The sequence below is a fragment of the Myotis davidii genome, unplaced genomic scaffold, assembly GCF_000327345.1.
Source record: "Myotis davidii unplaced genomic scaffold, ASM32734v1 scaffold458, whole genome shotgun sequence".
NCBI classification, from domain to species: Eukaryota; Metazoa; Chordata; class Mammalia; order Chiroptera; family Vespertilionidae; genus Myotis; species Myotis davidii.
In genome coordinates, this window is record NW_006289819.1 from 1,528,871 (window position 1) to 1,554,192 (window position 25,322).

The 25,322-nt window shown below is 48.2% G+C and overlaps 1 protein-coding gene across 3 annotated transcripts in view; it reads right to left on the minus strand.

The window, feature by feature from the left end:
* Positions 1 to 25,322, minus strand: part of HIVEP3 (human immunodeficiency virus type I enhancer binding protein 3) — a 318,219-nt gene that overhangs the window by 239,806 nt on the left and 53,091 nt on the right. The gene's annotated exons all lie outside the window — the stretch shown is intronic.

Sequence of the window (25,322 nt, forward strand, 5' to 3'; positions counted from 1 at the left end):
GTGCACTCCAGTGAAGGGCACAGCCTGCACAATTGGCCATGGCCCCCAACTTACTTGAGGCCTTCTCTCTCACAAGTGGGGATGCCCCTTTCTTTTCCAGAATCTGTGAGCTGTCTGCACATTTTATCACTCATTAGTCAACATTTTATAAAAGGCCTATTTCTCTTTCCTACAGTTGCTTCCCCAGAGGCAAGGGGCTGGAAATTGTCCTGCCACTGGGAGAGGCTGAGTAATGGATTTAGGGGCTCCGGGAAATGGAAGACTCTAAACAGAATGTCTGGGCTTGGATTGGTAGCAGCATTTATTTGGGGCTTTAAGTATGCGTGCACAGGTGTGAAGTTCTCTAGGCTTTTAAGGAACATGTAATTACAATGTGGTTTAACTCATAAAGCAATTAGATTGAGTAATAGAGAAGATAGAGAAGGGCAGGCACAAGGTACCAGGCCAGGGACTTTACTACTCATGTGCACAAATCCATTCAGCATGAAGAAAACACTGCCAAGTTCTACCACTGTCTCCATTTTACAGAAGAGGAAATGTAACCTCAGAAATTGCTCGTCCTTCAAAACTCAGCTCAGGGTGTTAACTAATGCAAGGGTTTTGTTTGGCAATAAACATCAGGAGCCTTATATTCCAGCTGACCCAGTAATGTACTTATTGCAATGAAATAATCAGAGATGGCCCTAAATAATATGTAGAAGGATGCTCATTGCAGCATTGATAAATGATATTAATTTTAATTAAGAATAGTAACAAATAAGGACCAACTTAAATGATCACTGGGGAAATAGCTAAGTAAATTATGGTGGATCCAAATAATAGGATATCAGGCAGCTACTAATAATCATGTTTTCAAAATAATTGTGGGGAATGACATATAAAAATGTTCGTGATATGCTAAGAAACAAATAAAACAATCCTCAATTACATATATAGTAAAAATCATTTCTAAGTATATGTGTATATATACACACAGAAAAAAGACTACAAGGAAATACATAAAAACATTAACAGCAGTTGTTGCTAGGTGGTGGGATAGCAGGAGATTATTTTTCTTCTATATACGTGCATCTCTTTTTCAAATCTATACTAATAAAAGCCTAGGTGGTCTTTGCGCCCTCATGCCCTCATGCGACCGTCATGTCATCACAAGATGGCTGCCCACATCATCACACAATGGCCACCGCAAGATGGCCACCACAAGATGGCTGGCAGGGGAGGGCAGTTGGGGGTGACCGGGCTGGCAGGGGAGGGCAGTTGGGGGTGATCGAGCCAGCAGTGGAGAGCAGTTGGAGGTGATTGGGCCAGCAGGGGAGGGCAGTTTGGGGGTGATTAGGCCACCAGGGAAGCAATTAGGCATCAATCAGACCAGCAGAGGAGCAGTTAGGGGGTGATCAGGCAGAAGCAGTTAGGGGCAATCAGGCAGGCAGGCAGGCAAGTGGTTGGGAGCCAGCAGTCCCGGATTGTGAGAAGGATGTCCGACTGCTGATTTAGGCCTGATCCCTGCAGGGATCCCAGATTGGAGAGGGTGTAGGCTGGGCTGAGGGACAACCCCCCCACCCCCAGTGCACGAATTTCATGCACCGTGCCTCTAGTATTCTATAATGAATATGTAGTAGTCAGGGAGAAATGACATTGACTTCAAAAGCTGCTCAGGCAATAGTATACTAGACTGAGTGGCTGAGTGCTTCCATCCCCTGGGCACCAAGCAGCCACATTAACTCATTCATTCTTCAGTTGAGAATTTACTACCTCTTGTTTACAGATGCACAGAGTGAAGCTCAAAGAGTATGCTGTCTTCCCCAGCTCACATGGAACCCACATTCATCTATTTGTCTCCAAAGCCTCAGTTCTTTCCTGTACCTGAAGCTCCCCGCTACTTCTACTGTGTCTGGGCAGGAGAAACAGCTGCCCAGAGGAGGCACCAGGCCACCCCAAAGCTCAGGAACTGTGACAGCAAAGACCAGGGAATCCCTCCTAAAGCAGGTAAGAGACATGAGCCTGGACAGATGGAGAAGTGCTTTCTTGTTGCACCACAAATCCATGGATTACATTCACGTTTTCCACCATCACCAAGAGTGCTCCACTGGATATCCTCACTGAAAACACCTAAAATCTCAAAACTACTTGATTTTCTGATTCTGATTCACTTTCCATTCCTCACCGCATTGGCTGACCTAGTGACATCTCTTCCTGCTATTAGCCAGTTTTACCAATTCACTATCACCTGCAAACTAACACCCCTCTTGCACCTAATTCTATCTGAGTTGATTTTCATTGTTTTAAGATACCCCAGAGGGTCCAGAAAAGATACCTGAGGCACTGCTGGCGAAGGGCGAGTGGAGACAGAGAGGGAAGGGCCAGGCCAGGTCTGTTTTTCCCTCAACCCAACCAGAGCAGCTCTGCCCATCTCTGTGACTGCTGGGCTTTGTTTGAAGAAGGGACCCAAGAGTGATTGGAAGCAACAGATCTAGATCATTAATAAATACATTGTATGCTCCAGTAATTAAATTACTCCTGTAGAACCAAGTCACAAGTGAGAACATGAGGAAGGTTCCTGTCAAGGCTACACTCACATCTCATCGATTCTAATTCCCTGGGCAATTCCAGCAGGGCCTGTCTTTTCTAAAGGTTGTCAGAGTCGGTAGGAAGAAAGAGTTGGTAGGGGGAAGAAGGACAGGAGGGAGAGGGGAGAGGGAAAGTGGGAGAGGACAGGCAGGAAAATCACAGGCCTTTGGCTTCTTCAAACACTGACATCAAAGGATACCTTGGACAAGTGTCCATTCTTTTATTTGCAGTTTCCCAATGAGTCATGGCTCTGGCCTCCGTGCTTTGGTAAGTGCCATTTCCTCTGCCTGGAAAGCCCTCCAGCACTGGTTCAGCCAGCAAACACCCTACACCTCACCTAGGACACCCACCCCCTGGGAGCTACAGGCTTCTGGGATGATGCCCAGCTCCCTGTGCCAACCCCAGTGGACTTGATCACAGTCCTGAGTTAGCCAGACTCCCCTCTGCTTCTCTTCTTCATGCCAGGCTGAACCCTCCTTGTCACCTCTACACCCCAGTCCCAGCTCCAGGCTCCAGGTGGCCACGGAGTCAGGCAGCCATGAGTTTGAGTGTGGGCTCAGTCACTTAATAGCTGCAGGACACCCAGCACAGGCAGACTCAATAGATTAGGGAGAAAGTCAGTGGAGCAAGGAGAAGCAACCCACGTGAAATGGGAGCCCATGCACATTGCTCATGGGAGAGTAAATGGGTGCCGCTGCTATGTAAAACAGTAGGGAAGCTTCTCAAAAAGTTATGACCATATGACCCAGTACTTCCACATATGGGTATAGATCCAAAAGAATTGAAAACAGGACCTTGAAGCGATAGCACTCCTTGTTCATTGCAGCATTATTCACAAGAGCAAGATAGGGAGACAGCCTAAGTGTCCACCAATGAATAAATAAACAAAAATGTGGTCTATACATGCAATGGAATATTATTCAACCTGCCATATGCAACATGAAGAACTTTGAGGACATTATGCTACAGGAAATAAGCCAGTCACAGAAGGACAAATACTGCATGATCCCACTTATCTGTGGTAGCTAAATTAGTCAAATTCATAGACTCAAACCAAGGGCTGGTGGAAAGTTGCTGTTCAGGGGCGTAAAGTTGAGCAAGATGGGTAAGGTCTAGCATGCTGCGGTACAGCCTTGTACTGTAGTTGGCAGTAGTGTACTGTACACTGAAAAACGTGATAAACAGGGATATCTCATGTTAAATGTTCTTACAAAATAATAAAATAAAATAAAGTAAAATGTAACCCAGATTCACAATTTCTTCAATATAGCACCTGGCCAGTTCCTGTGTCTTAGCAACTCTACTGGGCTAGCTGTGCCTTCTTTGCAGTGTGTGAACTGGAAGGGTAGAGGGAAGGTGGGCAGCCCCATCCAGATAGTAGCTCTGAAGAGAGAGTCCTCACCAACAAGTGGATTTGGTACAGCTCAACCATCTGGCAAGATTGCTCAGAGCCGGGAGAGACAGAGGCCCAGGACTATAAGGTAGTGAAATGCTGGGGAGGGAGGGGTGAACACAGAGGGGACAATCCCTACCCAAACTCACCTTCTCCACACAATGTACTCCTTGAGGTCACAGATTCCATTCCATAAGTTCATTCCATGTCACAAATGTCTACATTCAGACCTCATACTCAGCTGCACATGACAGAAGAGAATGATTCTAATTCTTTCAAGTGAACTCTAGACGCGGGTCAAGACAGCTGGTGTGTTGTGGAGTTCAGAGGGGTCAGGGCACTGGGTGACCATTGGCAGGCCCCCACCCCGGACTCCAGGACTCCCCAGTGTCCCTGTCTGCTCACCGTCACATCTGTGATCCGCAGATGGTCACGACTGCCTTTGTCAGAACTAATTCTGAACCACACTGGGGACTTACTCTCCTTATTTATAAGATTGTTTCAAAAAGTGAATTCCCAATTTGATTTAATAGACTTTTGCCTTTTGACTATGTCCAAAATGTAAACCCTCCTTAAGAGATAAAGAATGGCCTTCCCTGTGGAATTCTAGGAATGGACCACTGGCTCGGAAGGCATTTCTGAGAGATACCTTAAGGCTGTGGTTCTCCTCCTTGGCCACCATGGAATCAACTGGGAAAGTGTGTGTATGTGGGCGGGGTGGGGGGGAATGTAGGTCCCAAATCTCACACTCCGAGACTCTGGTGTAAGAACCCTAATGTGCAGCCTGGTGGGGATATTTTCCTTCCCAGGCACAGCCAAGGCGGAGAACCACTAACACTGGTGGATCCACTGGGACTGTAAACCCACCCATGGGCACCCCACTCCAGTGGTGGTAGGTACCTACCTGCACATTGTGAATTGTGTAAATTTCCAAAAGGCCCATTGTATAGAGGAAGAACCTCAAGCTGATCAAGAATAGGGAACTCATACAATTTAACAAAAGGAAGATATGTAATCTTATTAAAAATGGGCAAAGGACCTTAATAGACACTTCTCCAAAGTGGACATACAGAAGGCCAAAAAGCATATGAAAAAAATGTTCAAAGTCACTAATCATCTGAGAGATGCAAATCAAAATGACAATGAGGTATCACCTCACACCTGTCTGAATGGTTATCATCAACAAATTAGCAAATGACAAGTGTTGGCAAGGATGTGGAGAAAAGGGAACCCTCGGGCACTGCTGGTGAGAATGCAGACTGGTGCAACCACTGTGGAGAACCGTATAGATTTTCCTCAGAAAATTAAAAATGGAACTCCCATTGAAATATCATGTGATCTCACTCACATGTGAAATCTAATGAACAACATAAACTAATGAACAAAAATAGACACAGAGACATAGAGCATGAACAGACTGTCAAACCTCAGAAGGAAGGCAGGGGAGGGTGGGAAGACATCAACCAATGAACTTGTATGCATATATATATAACCCATGGGGGCGGGAGCTGGCTGAGAGACGTCAATGGGGTAAGGGGGAACATATGTAATACTTTCAACAATAAAGATTTAAAAAAAAAAAGAATATGTGGCCTGCCCAGGACCTTAGAGCTCAAAGTACCAGCTCAGGAGCTTAGGCTCCTTCAGTGATGCTTGTCAGGCCCCCCATTGTAAGCAACTCATCTGAGGCCATAGAGAAAAGCTGATCCCCTCCACTAGCCTGCTTCCCTTTCTCCCCAGGAAGCCTCTTGCACACAGATCTCCAGCTCCCAGTCTGTATCCTGGGAAACCTGACCTATGACAGTTGGTACCAGGATTAAGAGCCCGGGAGGTGGGAGCAGTTTGTCTCTTCCTGGAATTTTCTTATCCCCATACCTGCCCGACTCACCCCCTCACTTTATTCGTGGCTTATCTCCAATGCACCATCTCAGAGAGGACTTCTCTGACAGTCCTGTCTAACGTTTCCCTGCCCAAATCAATTGCTAGCATGTCACCCTTTCCACCCTTTTTCTATGCAGTCATCAGCATCCGAAATTGTCTTGGTCTTTGCTTTGTTGTTCATGCTTTCCTGCCAGGTTGTAAGCTCCAGGGGAAAGACACCTGCTATGCTGCTCACCACTAGATACCCAGCTTCTAAGCAGCATGATGCAAGCCCAAAGAAATATTTGTTGAGTGACTGGATGAGAAGATGCACATTCACTCACAGTGGAAAGCACTGGGCTGAGAGTTAGGAGCCTTCACCTCTAGATTGGTTTCTGCCATTAACTACTTGTGTGACTTTAGGTAAGTCCCTGACCTTTTTGGGCCTCAGTTTTCTCATCTGCAGAATGAGGTGACTATATGTGGTGGTTACTGGGGGTTCTGACAGCGCCAGCATGCTATCATTGTACATGGTTTTGCAGCTCAAAATTGCTCTCTCTGTAAACAACATGGGAATCATAGAATTTTTGAGCTGGAAAGGAGCTTCCCAGAGCATTTCCCAACATCCCTTGAGTGTGGGCTTTCAGATGTCAATTTCATGATTACACACATGCAAGAAAAACTTTCCAGTTAAAAGACCCAAATACTTAGAACAATGGTTCTGGAAGCAGGATCCATCAGGGTCTCCAGATGGCCCTGCTGACCATAAGAATTTGTTCTTGTCACTGATTTATAGCTCCAGCCCTGGCAGGAAGCAGAGGCCACCAAGCCCAGCTTCCCACGCAATGCAGTGCCACCTGGGAAGGCTGGTTGTGAGGCATTTCATTCACTGACTAACTATAATCGAGGCACTGGCTTAGAGAAGGAAAGAAGAAAGGAAGGAAATAAAGTGTCAGGATGACATTGTCCCTAAATTAGAGACAAGGAAACGAGGCTCAGAGAAGCTGAGTTTAGTCCAGAGCCAGAGGTATGAAGGTGGAGGTGGAACTTGAAGCCAGAGATGCCTGACTCCAAAATCAGTGCCCTTTCCTCTGCCTCCTCAGGTCTGTAATTACTGTTACCAAAAGAACAGGAGGTCCCTGGAGCCCAGGAAAGAGCTAGGTGGGGCCCCAGAGCCTCTCCTGACCACAGCTTCAAGGATCATGGGAGACACAAGCACCTCACCTGAGGCCACAGAGAAAAGGTGCTCCCTTTTCCTGAGCCCTGCTGGTCTGCAGACTTGCTTGTGGTGGACTGGCCAGTCCAAGCCAACTCTCCCTGTTGGGAGCTGGGCATGAGACCCAGACAATGAAGAATGAGGAAGACACGTCTACAGGAAAGTGAGAGCAGTTAAATCAGGACCACGGAGAAATCACCTGTGTCCAGAGATGCCTTGGTCCTCTTGATGGTGGCCTATGACCCTGGTGGTGAGCTCTCTTTGGCGTCTGAGGGGAAGATTTCAGGATAGTTTCTGGAACTCTCTCACCCCCCAGTATCCTTATAATTAACCCTATCAACTAGACCTGTGGTCAGCAAACTGCGGCTCGCGAGCCACATGCGGCTCTTTGGCCCCTTGAGTGTGGCTCTTCCACAAAATACCACGTACGGGCGCGCACGTACAGTGCGATTGAAACTTCGTTGCCCATGCGCAGAAGGTGGTATTTTGTGGAAGAGCCACATTCAAGGGGCCAAAGAGCTGCATGTGGCTTGCGAGCCGCGGTTTGCCGAGCCGCAGTTTGTCAACCACTGAACTAGACTATATGAGTGTGTTCTCTGTTCCCTGCAGCAAGAATGAGTCAAAGAACTCAGACCAGTGAAATTGGTAACTGTATTCCCACCTGATAACCACCCCAACTTACTGGTTGTCAGCAAATCCTCATTTCTAGTGCTGACCCCTGAAGGAAATTCACAAGGTTCGAAAAGAGTATGACCCATCTCCTAGAGTTAGCTGTGGTAGGATGTGACTGGCAAACCTAGGGGGCATCTTGGCTTTTTCTCTTTCTCCCACTAAGTTCAAATGCCCAGTAAATCCTTGATGGCTCTACTTCCAAAGTATCCCCAAATCCAACAACTCTCTCCACTTCCACGGCCAAAGCCTTAGTCACACCTCCACCATCTTTGCCTGGATTTGTGCAGTAGCAGATGATGGTCCTCTTTTTTCTACTCTTGCCCCTCACACAGAAGTTCAGACTTTCTAGGGCAGGGGTGGGCAAACTTTTTGACTCGAGGGCCACAATGGGTTCTTAAACTGGACCGGAGGGCCGGAACAAAAGCATGGATGGAGTGTTTGTGTGAACTAATATAAATTCAAAGTAAACATCATTACATAAAAGGGTACGGTCTTTTTTTCCAATAGTTTTATTCATTTCAAACGGGCCGGATCTAGCCTGTGGGCCGTAGTTTGCCCACGGCTGTTCTAGGGGCTTCCCAATGCCAACTCCTTAGCAAAGTCCACAAGACCCTATAGAATCTGGCCCTTGTCTATCTCTTAAACTTCATCTCCCTCTACCCTTCCCCCAACACACACACACACACACACACACACACACACACACACAGCAAGGCCCTTTGATTTTCCTCCAACACAACAAGCTTATCTGCCTTAGGAACTTTGTACTTGCTCTCCCTACATATCTACCTCCTCTCATTGTTCAGGTCTTCCTCAATGTCACCTCCTCAGAGAAGCCCTCCCTGACCACTCCAGCTCAGTCACTGTCACATTTTGCTCTTCTGTCTTCTATATAGCACCTGTCAGTACCTGATGTGCCCTATTCACTTTCTTGTCCCTAGCCCACGAATGGTCCCTGATATCCAATAGGTGCTCAAGTGTTTGCTGCTTGCCTGACTGACCAGCATTTATCCAATATCCCACCACCTCTGAGGATTTCGATTGGCCTCTGTCACTCTCTGTCTCTCCATTGCTTTCTACCTTAGCAGCTTCCAGGCAGGGGTGGCCCCTGGCTCTGCAGGGCCCATGCTGAGCCCAATGTCTCTAGTGCGGACATGTGAACACATCTTTGCTTCAGAAGACGATGCTCCAGCTCTCCCTTCAGTGCATGGAAGAACTGGAATTCTGCCCCTTGGACACAAATAGCCCCATGAACCCCTTACTTGCTTGATTTTTTCAGGGTTTATATATTTTTTTTTAAATTAAACTTGAGATAATTGTAGATTCACATGGAGTTGTAAGAAATAATATAGGGAGATCCCGTGTACCCTTCGCCCGCCTTCCCCCCGTGATAACATCTCATAAAACTACATTAAAATATCACAATATCAAACCCGGATACTGTCATCGATACAGGAAAGATACAGAGCACTCGTCACCACAAGGATCCCTCATGTTGCCCTATTTTATAGCCACCCCCACGGCCCCCCCGCCACCCTGACAACCACTAAGCTAGTCTCTCTTCCTATAATTTCGTCATTTCACTCCTTGCTTTCTTTCTGCACTTTCAGACCCCACAGCCTTGCTGTTGGACACTTGGCTGAGTTGCATCCGCTTGTGGTCAGCCTCAGGTCTGGCCTCCCCTTCCCTCCTGAGTCATGTTGTCTGATCTTGGCCCTTAAATGACATTCTGATTTTTTAGGACATTCTTTCTAATTCATCCGGAGTATTTCATAACAATCTCCATCTTCCTAAGGAAGGCAGCATCTGCCTGTGCAAAGAGCATGGACTTTGAATCGTGTCTCCACTTCTCTGAGCTTCTGTTTCTTCATCTATACAACGGGGCCAATGAATACCAACTATGCCAAGCTGTGGAGATTAAATGACACAATGAGGTGACTGCCCAGTACCCAGCATGTGCAGGCATTCGATGCTTGGTAGCTGGGAGAGGTAATTGGGCACAACTTAGGACCAGCTGCAAATCTCAGCAACTAAACAAACACCTCTCTGGAGGGGATTAAAGCCAGAAAGGGCACGTGATCCTAAAGCTGAAATCCCACCGTTTATTCATAAGAGCTGACAACTGGACTGTTATCATCTCTCAAAAAGGTGTCAAGTGCCCTGGCCAGGTGGCTCAGTTGGTGGGAGCGCCATCTCCATACACCAAAAGGTTGCAGATTCCATCCCCAGTCAGGGTGCGCACAGGAGGCAGCCAATCAAGGTTTGTCTCGCACATCAATGTTTCTCTCTCTAAAAAAAAAAAAAAAATCAATAAAACATATCCTTAGGTGAGAATTAAAAGGGGGGGGGGGTTGAGCACTTGGGGAGGGCTCAGGAATGGATCATCAGAAATCTGCCAATCAACAACACTCATCACACAACGTGCTGTGTGACAATGCCAAGTTCCTCTACCTCTCTGGGCCTCCATAGGGGGAACAAGCTTCAATCTGTGGTTTCCTCACCCCATGCTTCAGGGTCCACAGAGGAGAGCAAGGTGGGGCCCCACAAAGGTCTCTGGCCTCTTCCTCCCCTCACCCACCACCCAAAGAGCCTGTTACTGGTTCTACATATCAAGAGTCTGAAAGGGTTTTCCTTTGAAGAGGCTCCAGTGGTTCAAGAACTCTGATCATTGCTGAGGTTCCTGCGGCTCTAAAGGTCTGTGATCCAAGTGCAAACAGTTTGGGCTCCTGTAGAAGAGCCAGGTCTAAGCTGCAGGACCAGGAAGCCTCCTTTGACCCTGGAGAGGCAGGTAGGGCTTCCTATGGGCACTTTTACGGCACCTCCTTCCTAACTAAAGACTCAGGCCCAGAGCATGAGCACCGGCAGCAGGGTGGTGGGACACTGTGTATGTGTGCCAATCTGTGAGGGAGGGTCCAACTCAGCTCTGACTGGGTACATTCGGGGGTGCGAGGACCCCGAGTGAGTTGCAGCATGGCCGACTCTGACACACAGTTCTAGCAGAGGATTCCTATGGCATCCTTCTCCTGACCGAGGCAGGAGAGGGAGCAACAGTCCACCTTGCTCAGCTTCATAAACCTCTGGTGACCCCACGGGATGCAGACTCTGCCCAAACTTTGGAAACATTTGCCCCCTTGCTTCTCTTATTTCCATCTCGGGAAGTTCAGAGCAGCTACTTAAATTAGGTGCAATTTAAAATCCAACTCCCCGCTGCACTTGCCAACATCAGGTGTGGCTCCGCGATGGACAGCACAGCTACAGAGCACTTCCCTTGTCGCAGAAAGTACGATTACACGGTGCCCCCTAGAACTGTTAGGGCGGCCTGAGTCCGGTCCTCCCCATACCTCCTTCTATGAATTCGTTCACCAGGGTCCCCGCATCCTTATGCCTTGTTCCTAAAGGGCCTGGACTGGGGTGAACCGTGCTCCTCCCCACAAAGTTCATGATCATCCAGACCTCACACTCTGACCTTATTTGGAAATAGGATCTTTGCAGATGTAATTAGTCAAGATGAGGTCATATGAATTAGGGTAGAGCCCAAATCCAGCACGATGGTGTACTTAGAAAAAGAGGAGACGCAGAACTCTCACAGGGAGGCCATGTGACAACAGCAGAACGGCAATGACACATTCACATGCCTAGGAGCTCCCAGCCCAGCCGGCAGCCGCCAGACCCTAGGAAGAGGTGAGAAAGGCTTTCCCCCACAGCCTTCCACAGGAGCGTGGCCCTAACGACACATTGTTGTTGGACTTTTTGTGTACAGAACCACGAGAGATGAATTTGTTGTGCAAAGCCACCCAGTTTGTGGTAAATTGTCACAGCAGCGCTAGGAATCTATAGGGGACCCAAATGGAAACCCCCACATTCTCATCCAACTCCTCCCTCCTTCTCTTCCAGACATCTCAGACGTCATCGGATCCTCCAAATATTAACCTCCAGGCATGGCACCCACCAAGCTAATCAGATCCCCCAGGCCCCAGGACAAGAGAAGCCAGAGGAGGCCTGGCACTGGGGGGTGCAGGATGCTGGCTGGTGGGGCTGCCCAGGAAGGAGCCAGCCTGGAGACTCCCAGAGAGCCTGTGAATGCCATGACTTTCTCTCCATTCATCCTAAAACAATATCACAAGGCTCCCAGAGAGCAACAAGCCCCAGGCAGTCCAGTCAGTGGTTAAACAGTGGAGCTGATAGCTTACTTTATTAACCAGCTAAATCAAAGAGCTGTGAGAGTCTCTGTCCGGTAATCAAGGGCAGGAAGGAGCTGAATCACCCACCTATTAGCATAATAGATGTGGCCTGGCTGAACCCAGGCTGGACCACAGCAAAGCCAGCCAGCGTTTCCACCTCCAACCCTGCCACCTCCTCCGCCCGTCCCTACACCACACAGCACACCTGACCACATCCACCTGCCCATGGATGAGGCTGCATCGGAACCTTGCTTTGTAAATATGTCCAGAATTATCCCTCTCAAACGCATTCCCTCCGAACTCCTCAAAGACCCCATTGTGACCCCAAACAAGAACAAAGACACCAAAAGCCAGAAATCCAGGGTTTATTGAATCAGTTCTTTGAGGGAGCAGCCAGCACCAAGTTTTTATAATATTTCATAAACAGGTGCAAAGCCCTCAGCTCCAAATGCTGCACAGCACTGAGCAGCCAGCATCCCCTCTGACCACACAGAGCCAGGAAACACCCTGCTTTTTGCCCTGCACCCCACTGTCGCACTGTTCCTCCGGCACTCTCTCCTGCTGCTTTAAAATGGGAACGAAGGGCATAGCTGTAGAAAGAAGGTGTAAAATCGCTACCTTCCTTCCGGCAGTTTAGTAGTGGGACCACTCTGAACAGGTTACCTAATGTTCTGAGCCTCAATTTCTTCACATGAAAATGATGACTCCATGGACCAGCGTGCACACATGCAGAGCCCTCGGTAAGTATCTAAAGTGCTTAAGAGTTTGGTATATCATAGATGCTCCATTAATGTGACTTATTAATGATTTTGATAAATCGTGTGCCTAACAGACAGTAAGTACTCAACAAAAAATAATTACTATTATTTCTAAAGCAACATCTAACAAAACCAAGCTCCAGTCTGGCTGGTGTGGCTCAGTGGTTGAGCATCAACACATGAACCAGGAAGTCACCACTTCTATTCCAGGGCAGGGAACATGCCCGGGTTGAGGGCTCCATCCCCAGTGTAGGGTATGCAGGAGGCAGCAGGTCGATGTTTCCCTCTATGCTTCTCCCTTCCTCTCTCTCTCAAATCAATAAAAACACTTAAAAAAAAAAAAACAAGCTCCAAATGCAATCAAACTCATCATGAAAAAGTTTATGGGAACAGATTTAACTCCACAACCATCCAAATTATATCCCTCAGAAAAAGACAGAGCCTGGATCCCCACTAATGTGAAGAGCAGGGCCCAGAAAGCTCCACAAAGCCACGTGCAACCAGGTTGGCAGCTCACTCCCTGCTGCTCCATCACTGGCTCTTTGCAAAGGCCCCTTGATTTATCACCGCACTACGCCTGACCTCTTCGGCCAGGAGGTCTGCTCCATTATGTCCCATTACTTCAGGCTGTGTCCGCGGCAGCCTCTGGGGCTTCCTGCACTTCCATCAGGAAGTCCTGCCGGGAAGAGTTCCATGTGCCCCTCTGCTAATGTGATTTAGCCTCGCAATATGCAGGTCCACTGAGAATCCTGATGAAGGAACCCAGCGTGAGTTCATTCTTCTTCCCAAGAGAAAAGAGAGCAGGAAGAAAGAAAAGGGTGAGGCATTCTTGCTTGTCCTCTCCTGAGATGGTGATGTTCCTTTTCTTTTTTTAAATTTTATTTTATTGTTTAAAGTATTACAAATAGTGTGATGTTCCTTTTCATTTGCTTCTGGGATCTGCCCATCAGAGGGTGATGTTAGCCCCGCCCTTCTCGCCAGAGTGTGAGGAAGGCACTGAGGCCAGCAGCCTCCTCTTGGCCTGCGATGAGATCTACAGCTGGGATCTGGCCACCTGGCGCTGACCTGGGGGGACTTCAGATTCGTTCACCAGAGCTTTCTGGAATGGGCATTTAGTGTGCAGAAGGGTTTTTATTTCAAGTTAAGGCTTTTCTTATACTCAAAGCAATTTACCCTGGAAATTATTGCTATGAAGACAAGAATGAAGGATGCATGCATTCAGCTACAAGTCAGCTCCATTCTCCCTGACAAGCCGCCTTCACGTCCTCCCAGAGCAAAGAGCCGAGGAAACACGAGGAGTGGGCACACCCGGTACACAGCAAGGCCTGAATTTCATGGCATATGTGCCTTTCCAGATGACTGCATGGATACGCTCCATAACACATTGTTAAAGTGATAATTAGCGATAGACTTGGTATGAATATTCCAAATAAAATTTCTCTCCACAACAGTCGATGGAGACAAAGGGCATCACACAAAATGTAAGAAGTATCACAGGGATTGTGTATGAGTGTGTGTGTGCGCGTGCGTGTGCGTGTGTGCGTGCGTGCATGTGTGTGTGTGTGTTTAAAAAGGCATTGAGAATACATCAGAAGTTGATGTCAACACATTGAACACCTCAGGATCCATTTTCAATGGAAGGTACGTGAGTATGTATATTTCCCCCTCGGTGCTGAGGAAACATAATGCCCCCCTTCACAAAACACCAAACTCCAGGAAGGGAAGAGAAAAGCTCCACAATTCTGGATGTTACTCTTCTGTTGCCCTGCTTAATAGCAGCTAAAGATACTAAAGATGCAAAGTGACAAAACCAAAACAGAGGGAACGCCGAGGAGCCAGCATAAAGTAACTCCAACCAGGGTGACTCACACTTAAAGAGTGAAAGAGAGAAGGCTTTTATTCGTGCTTCACATTTCCCCCTAAATGAGGCTGCTGAAGGCTGCAGCTCTGCCCCCACAACCTTTTACACACATTCCCATTTTTAAATTCATAGTGATTTTGCTCCACATGGAGCAGCAGTGATGCCAATGGCACACTCCTGCTCCTCCCCACTGCCTAATTCTCGAGGGCAGATAAGACTCCAGCATCCAAAGCAATGACAGTAAGGAAGAGAGGGAACCTCTGACACCAAAAGAACAAAAGAGGGGTCCCCAGGCCCCGCCGCGTGGCCATGGATGGAGAACTAGCGCAGCTCAGGGGCATGGAGAAGCCCACCCTGCAGGGCTTACAGAGCACACGGAGAGGAATGCAATTAGCAGTGCGACTGTGTCTCCTCCGTTACCATCGGGGATTCTGTGCTTACTCAGATGGAATATCCTATTTGAAGGGTGAAGCTGAGCTCAGCAGGGAAATCAGTGGCAGCCTGCACACATGCAGAGCCCTCGGCAGGCAGAAGCCCCGCTGCCTGCCCGCAGTCCTACCAGACATCACCCGACACCACTTCCTATCTTAACTGGCTATGGAGTCCAGGAACATCCTAAAGCCAGCTCTCCACCCCCTTCAATTTCTAAATGAGGACACCTAAGACCAGAGATGTTGAATAATGTGCCCAGTACAAAGGCTTGAAAACAAGTGGCAGGATTGGTTTCAGATCTACGACCTTCCCTGACTTCAATCTTACTTTTCTATTAAAACAGTGCTATGCCCTTCTTTCCTTCCTTGGACTAAATTAACATCCAAACCACAGAATTGCCTTGGAAGGAGTAAAATTAAACATTTAGATAAAAATTTTGAGAAAGGAAAAAGTACCATCTAGTATAGGATAATCTCAGCACTGTGGCCACACACCCCACCCCCACCCCCCTACCCCAGCCTGACCCCAGCTTCTTCAGGACCTCGGGAAAGCCTGCCTCAGTGCAGAGGGCACCAGGAGCAGGGGTGGTGTTGGAGGTGGGCAGGGCAGCAGGTAGGCCCCAGGACTCACACTTCTGCTGTAGAGCCTGCCTCTTCCTCCTGTAGGTGCTACTTCCTTGGAAACCATGCGTATCCGCAGGGCTCACTCTCTCTCCTCCTTCAAGTCTGTAATCATATGCCCCCTTCTCAATAAGGTCCACACTACAGTCTTTAAAATTGTTCCCTGAGACTCCCCATCTCCTGCACCCTACTTAATTTTTTCCCGCAGCATTTATCACATTCTCAGACTATATAATGCACTTATTTATTATGTTTTTTGACTACCACCTTCCATTTCTAAAGAATGTACACAAGGATAAGGAATTTTATCTTTTTGTTCACTCTGGATTCTCCTGGGTCTAGAATAGTATCCGGCACATAATAGATGCTCAGTAAATACTGGTTGACTAAATGAATGAACGAATAATTGCTCTGTCCCTTTGCTTCTCATCCCTCCACTCTCTTCCTCAGCAACAACCACCTACTTCACACACAGACACAGACACACACACACACACACACACACACACACACAGCTTTCTGCTTTTTACTCTCTTCTCTACCTGTACCCAGGCCTGCCACTAAGATCAATAAGGATAGTTTAGGCTAAACTTAAAAATTCAGTAATAATATTGCTAAGCCCTCCATTAAATACTCATGTTTTATATACATACTAGAGGCCTGGTGCACGAAATTCGTGCATGGGTAGGGTCCCTAGGCCTGGCTGGCGATCAGGGCCGATTGGGGCCTTCCGGCTGCTGGCCGGGGCCTTCCAGCTGCTGGCCGGGGCCTTCTTTCGTTCCTCACTGCCTCCTGGTGGTCAGCGCACATCATAGCAAGCGATTGAACTCCCAGTCTCCTAGTTGACCTCCCAAGAGACACTTTGCATATTAGCCTTTTACATATATAGATAGAATTTTATATGCATTAGAAAACCTCCAGAATGATACATAAGAAACTGATACCACTGGATATGTCAGGGACCCAGATGGCTGTGCTTTTATACTATTTGAATTCTTAACTATGTGAATATACTTAACTATTAAACATGTTTAATTAAAAGTAAAAATTGGGGGGGAAATCCTCACATATCCCTCCACTCTTGTCCTCAACACCATGTTTGTACCAATTTTTCTGGGTGAAGGTCACTAAAATGCTGTCAGCCCTGGGTGAGGATGGTGAGGCAGGGTGACAGTTCTCCTTTTCTCTAGTTCCCACATTTTCTTAAATGAGATTGTTACTTTTATAAAAATGCAATAATTGAAAAAGTTTCCATCAAGCAGAAGGATATGAATTAATGCAAGTTTGCCTACATACATAAAACATTGAGACTTTGTTTCAACTCATGAATCCCTTTACCTTTAATTTTGCTCACTCCCATTTGGATCTCTCACTTAACAGATTTCCGAATAAGTTGCATAAGATGGTGCCAAGGTCTCTGAAGGTGAAAATGAAGGACACAGACAATGCCTTCAAGGAGGTTGTATCCAGTGAGGATGACCACAAGCAAGCAAGTCTCACTGCCTAACCGATGCTCGAAAATGACAGCTGAGATGAATGGGCCAGTGGATTGTGTGTGACTTCCATGTTTTTCCTTTGGGATTTTCAGACTGGTACACATTTTCTGCCCTGAGATGTCTAACTGAACTTACTCCACTAGGGAGTACATGTGGGTTATTAGGCATTTGACCTTCTCTAGGCTGTGATTTTCCTGAGGATGGAGTCCCTATTTAATTCATCTTTGTCTTCTCAGCCTCCAACTTGGCACCTTGAAACAGTTGCTGCTCCATAAATGGGTTATGAATGAATGAATAACTATTTCTCAGTATCCAATGAGGAATTGCAAGATATACCCCAATTCCAAACTCAGACACCACTTCTCCCTCACTCACCATCTGCTAAACTCCACCGTCATTCATAGCTATGCTCTGTTCTGGGCAAGGTAATGGAGGAGGAGTAACCCACGCGTGGATATGTGAGTCCTCTAAGAAAGGGCATGTGTGCCTTCCCAGTGGCCCAGTGTCTAACACATTTAGGCACAAAGTAGTTAATGCTGGCTCCATACTTTGAGGTCTTTGTAACCTTCATTAATTGTCCTTTGATCTCTTTCTGGGGAATTGCCTTAAGAAAATAATCCATGTGAAGATTAAGCTAGAACCATGGTCATTCATGCTGCTTAACATAGAGGAACGCTGGAAACAACCTCAACGGCCAGCTATGTGTGATTAGGTAAACGAAGATGGTACATCTCTGTAATTGGGGATAGTACTCTTACATTACAGTGGCTGCAGACTCACGTAACTCATGGCAAACATAAAAAATAAATAAATAAATGGGGATGTGCATTCCTTGAGCTATATCCATGTAGCTTTATTTCTTTACACAAAATGATTTAACACCCTCACTTTTTTTTTACATTACACTTGGCCTCAGTTTTCTCTTCTGTAATTAAAGGTATCACTTGATCATTTTTAGAAGCTTGTATAGAAAAGCTGTTGTGATCGACATTAAATGACATGGAGTGTTATCAGAGAATACGTGCGGTGCTGTGACATTAGCTAATGTGTATGCACAGGTGACACGAGAGCCTAGAAAGGGATCTGGGAGGCTCTTCAACAGTCGCCGTGGCTGTCTTTGGAGCAAGTAGGATTAGGGGATGGCTGTCTCTTCTTCCATTTGTCTTTCTGATGCTTAAGTCATAAGCATGTGCCACTTTACAATAATGAAAATAACAACCAAAGTTACTTTTGATTGCAGAAAGAAAAGAACAACCCCCTGGGTTAGGAGAGACTCTAAAAGGTGAGAGTAAGAGTTGTGAGGGTGAAACCAGCTGGAACATGGAAAGAAGCCTGGCCTCTCTAACGCTGATTTTTCCCAGGGAGGGAGGGAGCCGGGCTGCAGTCGCCTCCAAATTGACAAAGACTGCACTTTCTCTCTCACATCCAGCCAAAGCACATCTGCCAAATATGGGGTCCCCACCAAGAGAGGCAGAGTCGCCACTGTGTGAGGCTCACCTGGGACAAGGCAGGGAGGGGAGAGGCACAGGGAGCCAATGGTAGGAGACACTGACCAGGCCCGGTAGCAGCTGTCAGAGTGGACCCTGTTCACAGACGAAGCAGGTGTGACATGAACGTGGCAACTTCTGAGACACAGGAATGTCTAGAGTGCTTCTAACCTAAAGAGACCCAGTTTCCGGTAAGACTGTTTAATCCAGAACACAGATTCAGAGGACATTAACATTTCCTCATAGAGAAGGTTAACAGAACTCCCAGAGCTGAAGCAGGAATCGCCTGCTGAAAGGCGGACATGAGCTCTTCACATTCCGTGGAGAATGGCATCCAGGATAGAATCCAATGCAGGAGGGAATTCTCTTCTCACAACATCCATTGGCAAAACTGGCCGCAACTCATTAGACCATTTTCTCAAGGTAACTCTAAAAAACGTTTGGACTCGTGCTGCGTCCTTGGCTTTTCTGGTCTTTGTTCCAGCATTGGCAACTGAAAGAGAAAGACCCCTGTGTGTGCTCCATTCAGTGGGTCCTGGACAGACAGCTCAGGAACTGCTGTGGGTGGCTCCTGGTCATTGCTGGCATCTGCAAACAGGGAGAGTGCTTATCACAATGGGACTCAACCATTCTCCTGCTTTCATCATGTCAACAATGAACAGAAATGAGACAGACGCTGGAGTGGGCAGTGGGCAGTGGGCAGGACGCAGCAGGAGCCTGGTGAGGGAGGCAGTTCAAGAGGTTAACAGCAGTAGCAGGGCCAATAGAATAGCAGGAGGAAGGGAGGAAGGGCCCAGGGATGGAGCGGCGCGGTCAGAGAGGAAGGATTCAGAAAGGGGCAGAAGGTGTGAGCAGAGAGGCAAGGCCAACATGGGCTGAAGAGCTGATTCCTCGCCATGCCCTGTCACCTCCTGCTTTACCATCTGCCTCCCATTCTTTGTCTTCTGGCCCCGTAGGGGTCATCCCAGCCCCACCTCCCAATTCCTAGCTACTCCTAGCCCAACTCTAAGCCCTACCAGAGAAACAGACTTACCACCACGGTTCTTGGGCCTGCAAGTCCCCAGTTCCAGCCATTCTTGGGGCTCCTGCCGGTGTGGGTGCAACCCTTCAGGTGTCAGTTTCCTCAGTATTGCAATCTGTGCTTTCCAGAATCTCCTTTCTTCCCATTCTTCATGAAGATGTCAGGATGTTTTGTCTCTCGACTGGACAAGATCCAGCAGGAGTAGGCAACGCAGGGCCAAATCCGAGACACCAGACTGAGAGGGACAGGGAGGGGGAATGGGACAGTCCTGGGTGATCTGGATCATCTGGTCACCTCAGTCTAATTTTATGACTGGACAAGGAGGCTAAATTGGATTAGAATTCAGTGTACAGCAGAGTCATGAGATAACTTTCTACTTGGGACTGAAGACCTTTTGTCACCACTGATTTCAAAACACAGATGCAAGTAGATCTATCTACCAAAGACTTATAAACCAGGACAGTTTCATGCTTGAAGAATGTGTGAACCCTAGCCATAATCAACAACCTGCTCCACTTAGATCAACCTCCGCAAAGCACATCGTTGCACCCTATGTCTAGGCTCCCTCCAGAATGAGTGTCCCTCTGCTAACACCTCCTCTAAGCAGGTGCTCGCCTGGAAGAATGGACAAAACGTGATGCCAACCAGTAGAGCTTAGGCCCAATCCCAGCATGAGCCAGGAGCTTGCCTCCTGCTTTATGGACACAGGACTGACCGTTCTCCAAGCCAAACTGGATAAACATCTTACAAACTCGACCATTTCCTGTGACCACAAGAATGGCTGAAATGTAAGAATCTGCCACTGGTAACCCCAAATCTTAAAGCACATACTCGACACCACATTTTCTCCAACTTAGTGTGCAGCAGAATCAACTGAGGCCTTATTCAAAGAGATTTTTTGATTCAGTAGGTCTGGGGTAGAGGCTGAGAATTTGTATTTCTAACAAGTTCCCAGGTGCTGCTGCTTCTACCTCTGGTCCGGGGACTACACTTGGGAATCACTGGTCCACATCCAGAGAGGGTAACAGTATACCTGTCTTCTATTAAGGAACCACCAGCATACAAATGACTCACTTTCACTTAGCACTTTAACCTCACCCAAAGCAGGGGCACAGAAAAGGCTGCCACACAACTACTACTGACAAATTCATTCATTCTAAGGCCTTAAAAGAAAAAAGGGGAAAAAAAGCAACTAATCCAAGCAGACCTCGCTCCCACCTCCTGCCAATTACTCTGTCGCATCACCCTCCCCTAGTGTCTGTGTAGCCCCTGGCACCGTGGAACATTTTGTGCACCATTTCCTGGCTCACTGCTCCCCTGACGCTAGGACAAGAGCTCCAAGAGAGCGGGGACTTTGCCTGTCATGTTCACCACTGTAATCCCAGCGTCTAGGACACTGCCTGGTGCTTAGCAGCTTCTCCATACATGTCTGTTGAATGAACAAATGAATGTACCAAAGAATTAAATAGCCTAAGACACTAGGAGCAGTGTCTTTCAGTGTGGTTCCCAAAGTTGGGTTTGAGATTTTCCTCCCAATTTCTTTCCCTTTCGACCATAGATGCTGGACTCCTTGAGCTTCCCCGGGATGTGAGGCTAGATGGACCTCAGCCTGCCCAGCTCTCTGGCAGGAGAAAGAAGACAGGAAGTCCCAGGCCTGAGGCTGGTGCTGAGTCACTTCCCAGCTCTGGTGCCCTTTCACACAGAGAGGATGCTGATGAGTCAGCTCTACCTGGAAATAGGACTTGGGAGGCAACAGGTATAGTAGAATTATGTGATTTTTAGAGTCAAGAGATTTGGGTTCAAACCCTAAACAAGTCATTTAAATTGCCCCAAATCTCAGTTTCCTCATCTGTAAAATAGGGATGGTGAATATACCCAAGGTATAGTGTACTTGTGAGGGTCAAGGAAGTTAGAATATATGAAAGTCTTGGTAAACAGTAAAAGACTGTAACTTGCTGGTAAATGATTAATAATAAGACCATGTAGTCTCTGAAGGGATCCAAGTCAGTGACATATCTCAGGATGTGCATCTCCACCCAGCTCTGCCCTGCTGCCTCTCTTAGTTCTACCCAGTATCCCCAGACCCCAACTCCAAGCTGCTGCGCAGAAGCCCCAGCCCAACAGTAGCAGCCCTAGAGCTGGCACTGGCCACCCAGAGTCCCAGTGGCGCTGCCAGCAGTGTTGCAGCCAGAGGCCACAGCCAGTGGTGATGCGGCCAGGAGGGAGCCCAGGAGAAGGCCACTGTGGGAAGCCGCAGGGGAACACGGGACCAAGCAAGTGGTAGGAAACAAGCTGAGATCCCTTGACTTCTGGCCAAAATCCTCTGAATAGCCCAGAGTCCCAGAGACGAGAACTTCAGAGACACCAAGACTCCCCTCATCAGCAGGGCCTGGCTTCTCTCACCAGGCTCAGGGCCTTGGGGTTGGGGAGGTCTACACTCCTTCCTCCCTCACCCAGGTCTCCTTTACCCTGAGTTAGCCAGTAGCTGCATTAACCAGTTCCCCATTAATCACATTTTATGCTCCAGGAAAAGAGGCTCTTGGCCATAAGGTGCCCTCACACTGCAGGTGTCACCTCTCCTGGCCAGTCACTCCCACACTGTTTCCCCTCCTTAAGTGATAGCCTTCATGACAAATCTGCATGCAGCGTGACTTCTCATCCCTGTGACCAAGAGTTTGATTCAGTCGGGCAACTAACCACATGCAGCTGGGCCCAGCCTTCGTGCAGCCGTGTGCCGCGTGCCCGGGAGGACAAGTACAGCCATGGGTTCCTGCCCTCGACCAGCATGTGGTCTGCTTGGAGGCACAGGACTCATCACCACCACCATGAACTGCTCTGTTCACTGCAGACAAGAAACACACGGGTGGGGAATAAGAGCACCTTTACTGGGTCATCTTCAGTGGCTGAGTTCTCCTCTGGCTTCGAAATGCTGTATCAAGTGGGGCATCTAGGTCATGGGCAAGTTCTTTGAATTCTGGCTACATTGTGATGTGATTGCTGCTGGTGGTTGCTTGAATCAGGAAAGTTCAGGGAGGTGTCATGCAACAAGGGGCTTGAAGAACGAAAGAATTTCAACACGTAGAAAGGGCGAGAAAGGGAGCTGCAGGCAAGGGAAGTGAGTGAGGCAGAGGGCGCTGAAGGGTGTCTGTAACCAGGGCAAGGCCAGGACGTGGGGCATGGAAGGAATGGAAGCTGGTAGGGTTTGAGGCATCTGTGAGCTCTCCAAGGTGAACTGCTCAAAAGCCGCAGGTCTCCACAGGCCACCCTCAGCTCTGTGTTGACAGCAGCCTATGAATGATGATGAATGTGTGAGGGTGCCGAGGGAGAGGACAGGGAAACTCACGTGTTGAGGATCCCTGGCTTTCAAAGGATGAGGAGAGAAAGGTGCCAGAGAGGTAGGGGGACCATGGAGCATTAATCAGCCTGTCTGCTCACTGGGCTGGTGCCAGGGCCCCCAGTGCCCTCCGAGGATGAAGGCATCCCTGCCTTGTCCTCTCCCTCTCCCTCTGCCCCCACACCCGGGCTCCAGGCTGGGTTGGGGAGGAGCAGCAGGACTGTTACTTCAGGCAAATCTCGGCAGGCAGGTGGGGACCTGCTCACAGGAACACCCAGCTGTCTGGGGCAAGTGCCGGAGGAAGGGTATCCGCTGGCCAGAAACGGGTGTGAAGGGCCCATGGTCTCTGGTTTCGGGTTGGACAGGGCTGGCTGTGGACTATCCAGCTGGAGAGAGAAGAGCCTCACTCCCATCTCCGCTCCAGTTCGCCTCCCCCTGCCCCATGGACCTCTCTGCTGTTCCCCCCTTGAGCTTCGGTACAGACCGATCCCTTTGTGCTGCACTTCACAGTTTCATCTCGTCATATCCTCATTGCATTTCCAGACCTGCCTCCAAACTCACCTTCTTCATGAAGCCGCTGACTCTTTTTTAATATACATATTTATTTTTTATTTTATTGAATGTATTGGGGTGACATATTTAATAAAATTATATAGGTTTCAAGTATACAGTTCTATAATACATCACCTATATATTATGTGTTTACCACCCCAAGTCAAATCTCCTTCCATCACCATTTATCCCCTACACCCTCTTCTACCTCCCCACCCCCTTTCCCTTTGGTAATCACGGTGCTGTGACTCTTTCTGTTAATATCACTCCTTTGCTCCCGGGCTCCCGGAGTACACTGTTCTCACAGTGCTTTTCACATTCTGAAATTATCCATGGCCCTGTCTCCCCCACTGGACCATAAACACCCTCAGATTAGAGTCTCCATCAGGGGTCACAGATTCAAGTGCACATAGGACCATGTGGCTCATATAAATGGGAGAAGCAGCTCATCTGTGGGGCTTAGAGGGTAGCTATTTTGGTGTTAGCCAGACAATTGGGAGTCCTATGATCTGCGAGGAATCAGGGGGACTGGCCTTACCCGAAGGGGAAAATAATACCATGTAGGAACGTGGGCCAGAACTTCACATGTTGGGGGAGAAGCCTGATATCAGCATTTGCACATGAAATCACCCCATTGTTACGTGTCAGCAGTGAATGCAAATTTAAGACACCATGTTGTGAGCCAATAAAATGCACCTGCAGGCCAGACCAGCTCAAGTGCCACCGGTTTGCAGCCTCTAGATTTATTTCTGTATCCCCTGTGCTTGGCACATTATAGATACTCAATAAATATTTTTTGATTGAAAAGCAAATGCATGAATGAAGGAAGGAACAGAAAAGAGGAGCAGATGGGTGGAAGGGGGGAAACAGGAAGGATGGCCAATTGTCATGATACCAAGTGGTGGGTCGGCAGCTTCAGGTGACCCTACTGCCAAGCTGTCAGTGTGAGCACCACCGTGGTCTCACTTGCTGGCTGAGGGGGGATGGAAGACTGGGGTCTGTGATCCCAAAGTCAGCAAGCATCTTCTCAGAAGGCACTACAGTAAGGAGCTCTTGCTGCAGCTAAAACGCACATGCTGAAAGCAAGCCGTGCACACACTGATGAGCAAGGTGTGCAGAAGCTAGGGGCTCAGCATGGAACTTCGACGAGGCTCAGCTTTTGCAGCATGTTACAGACATGCGCAGGAAAGAAAGGAGGAATAATTTGGCCACTTGGCGGGTGCAGAGGAGTCATCGAGCCAGACTTCTCTGTCTCTAGCCAGAACCTCCTGCTCTGCTGCCTGCTGACCCTTAAAGCTTTGCGGAGGGCGTGCGTGAGCCTGGCGGGACCATGGCCTCCAGGAACACCACCGGGAGAGAGTGGTGCGCCAGCGTCCATGTGGAATGCCTGAGGTTGCAAAAGAAAAGTTATTTCAGGTTCAACTGAGTTATAATTTATTTTTTCTAACTGATCATTACTGCTGCCGGCTCTATAAATAACCACCAAGGGAGTCTGCTTTTCTGCTCCCAAATCCTCAGAAAGCATTGCCAGCTTCTCTGTGGTTTCTGGCCTGCCCAGCACACAGCACATTTCTTCTCTGTGCAGTCCTTCAGGGAATCCTCCTGCAGCGCACGCCAAGGAATCTGCCGGGCTCTGCCCAGCGCAGTCCTCCCCTTCCTGATCCAATTCCTCTCCTCCAAACAGGCCCCCACCCCTCCCCGACTCCACAAGAGGCCTTGCTCCCCGGACACAGGTGGTTCCCTGGCCAAGGTCCTGCTTCTCTCTGTTTACTCCGCTACAACCCAACTGTAACCCTCCGTGCTCAGAAGACAAGAGTTATTTGTAGCACAAAAATCCAGCTACAGTATCATGCGAGTCTGGGAGGGAAAGA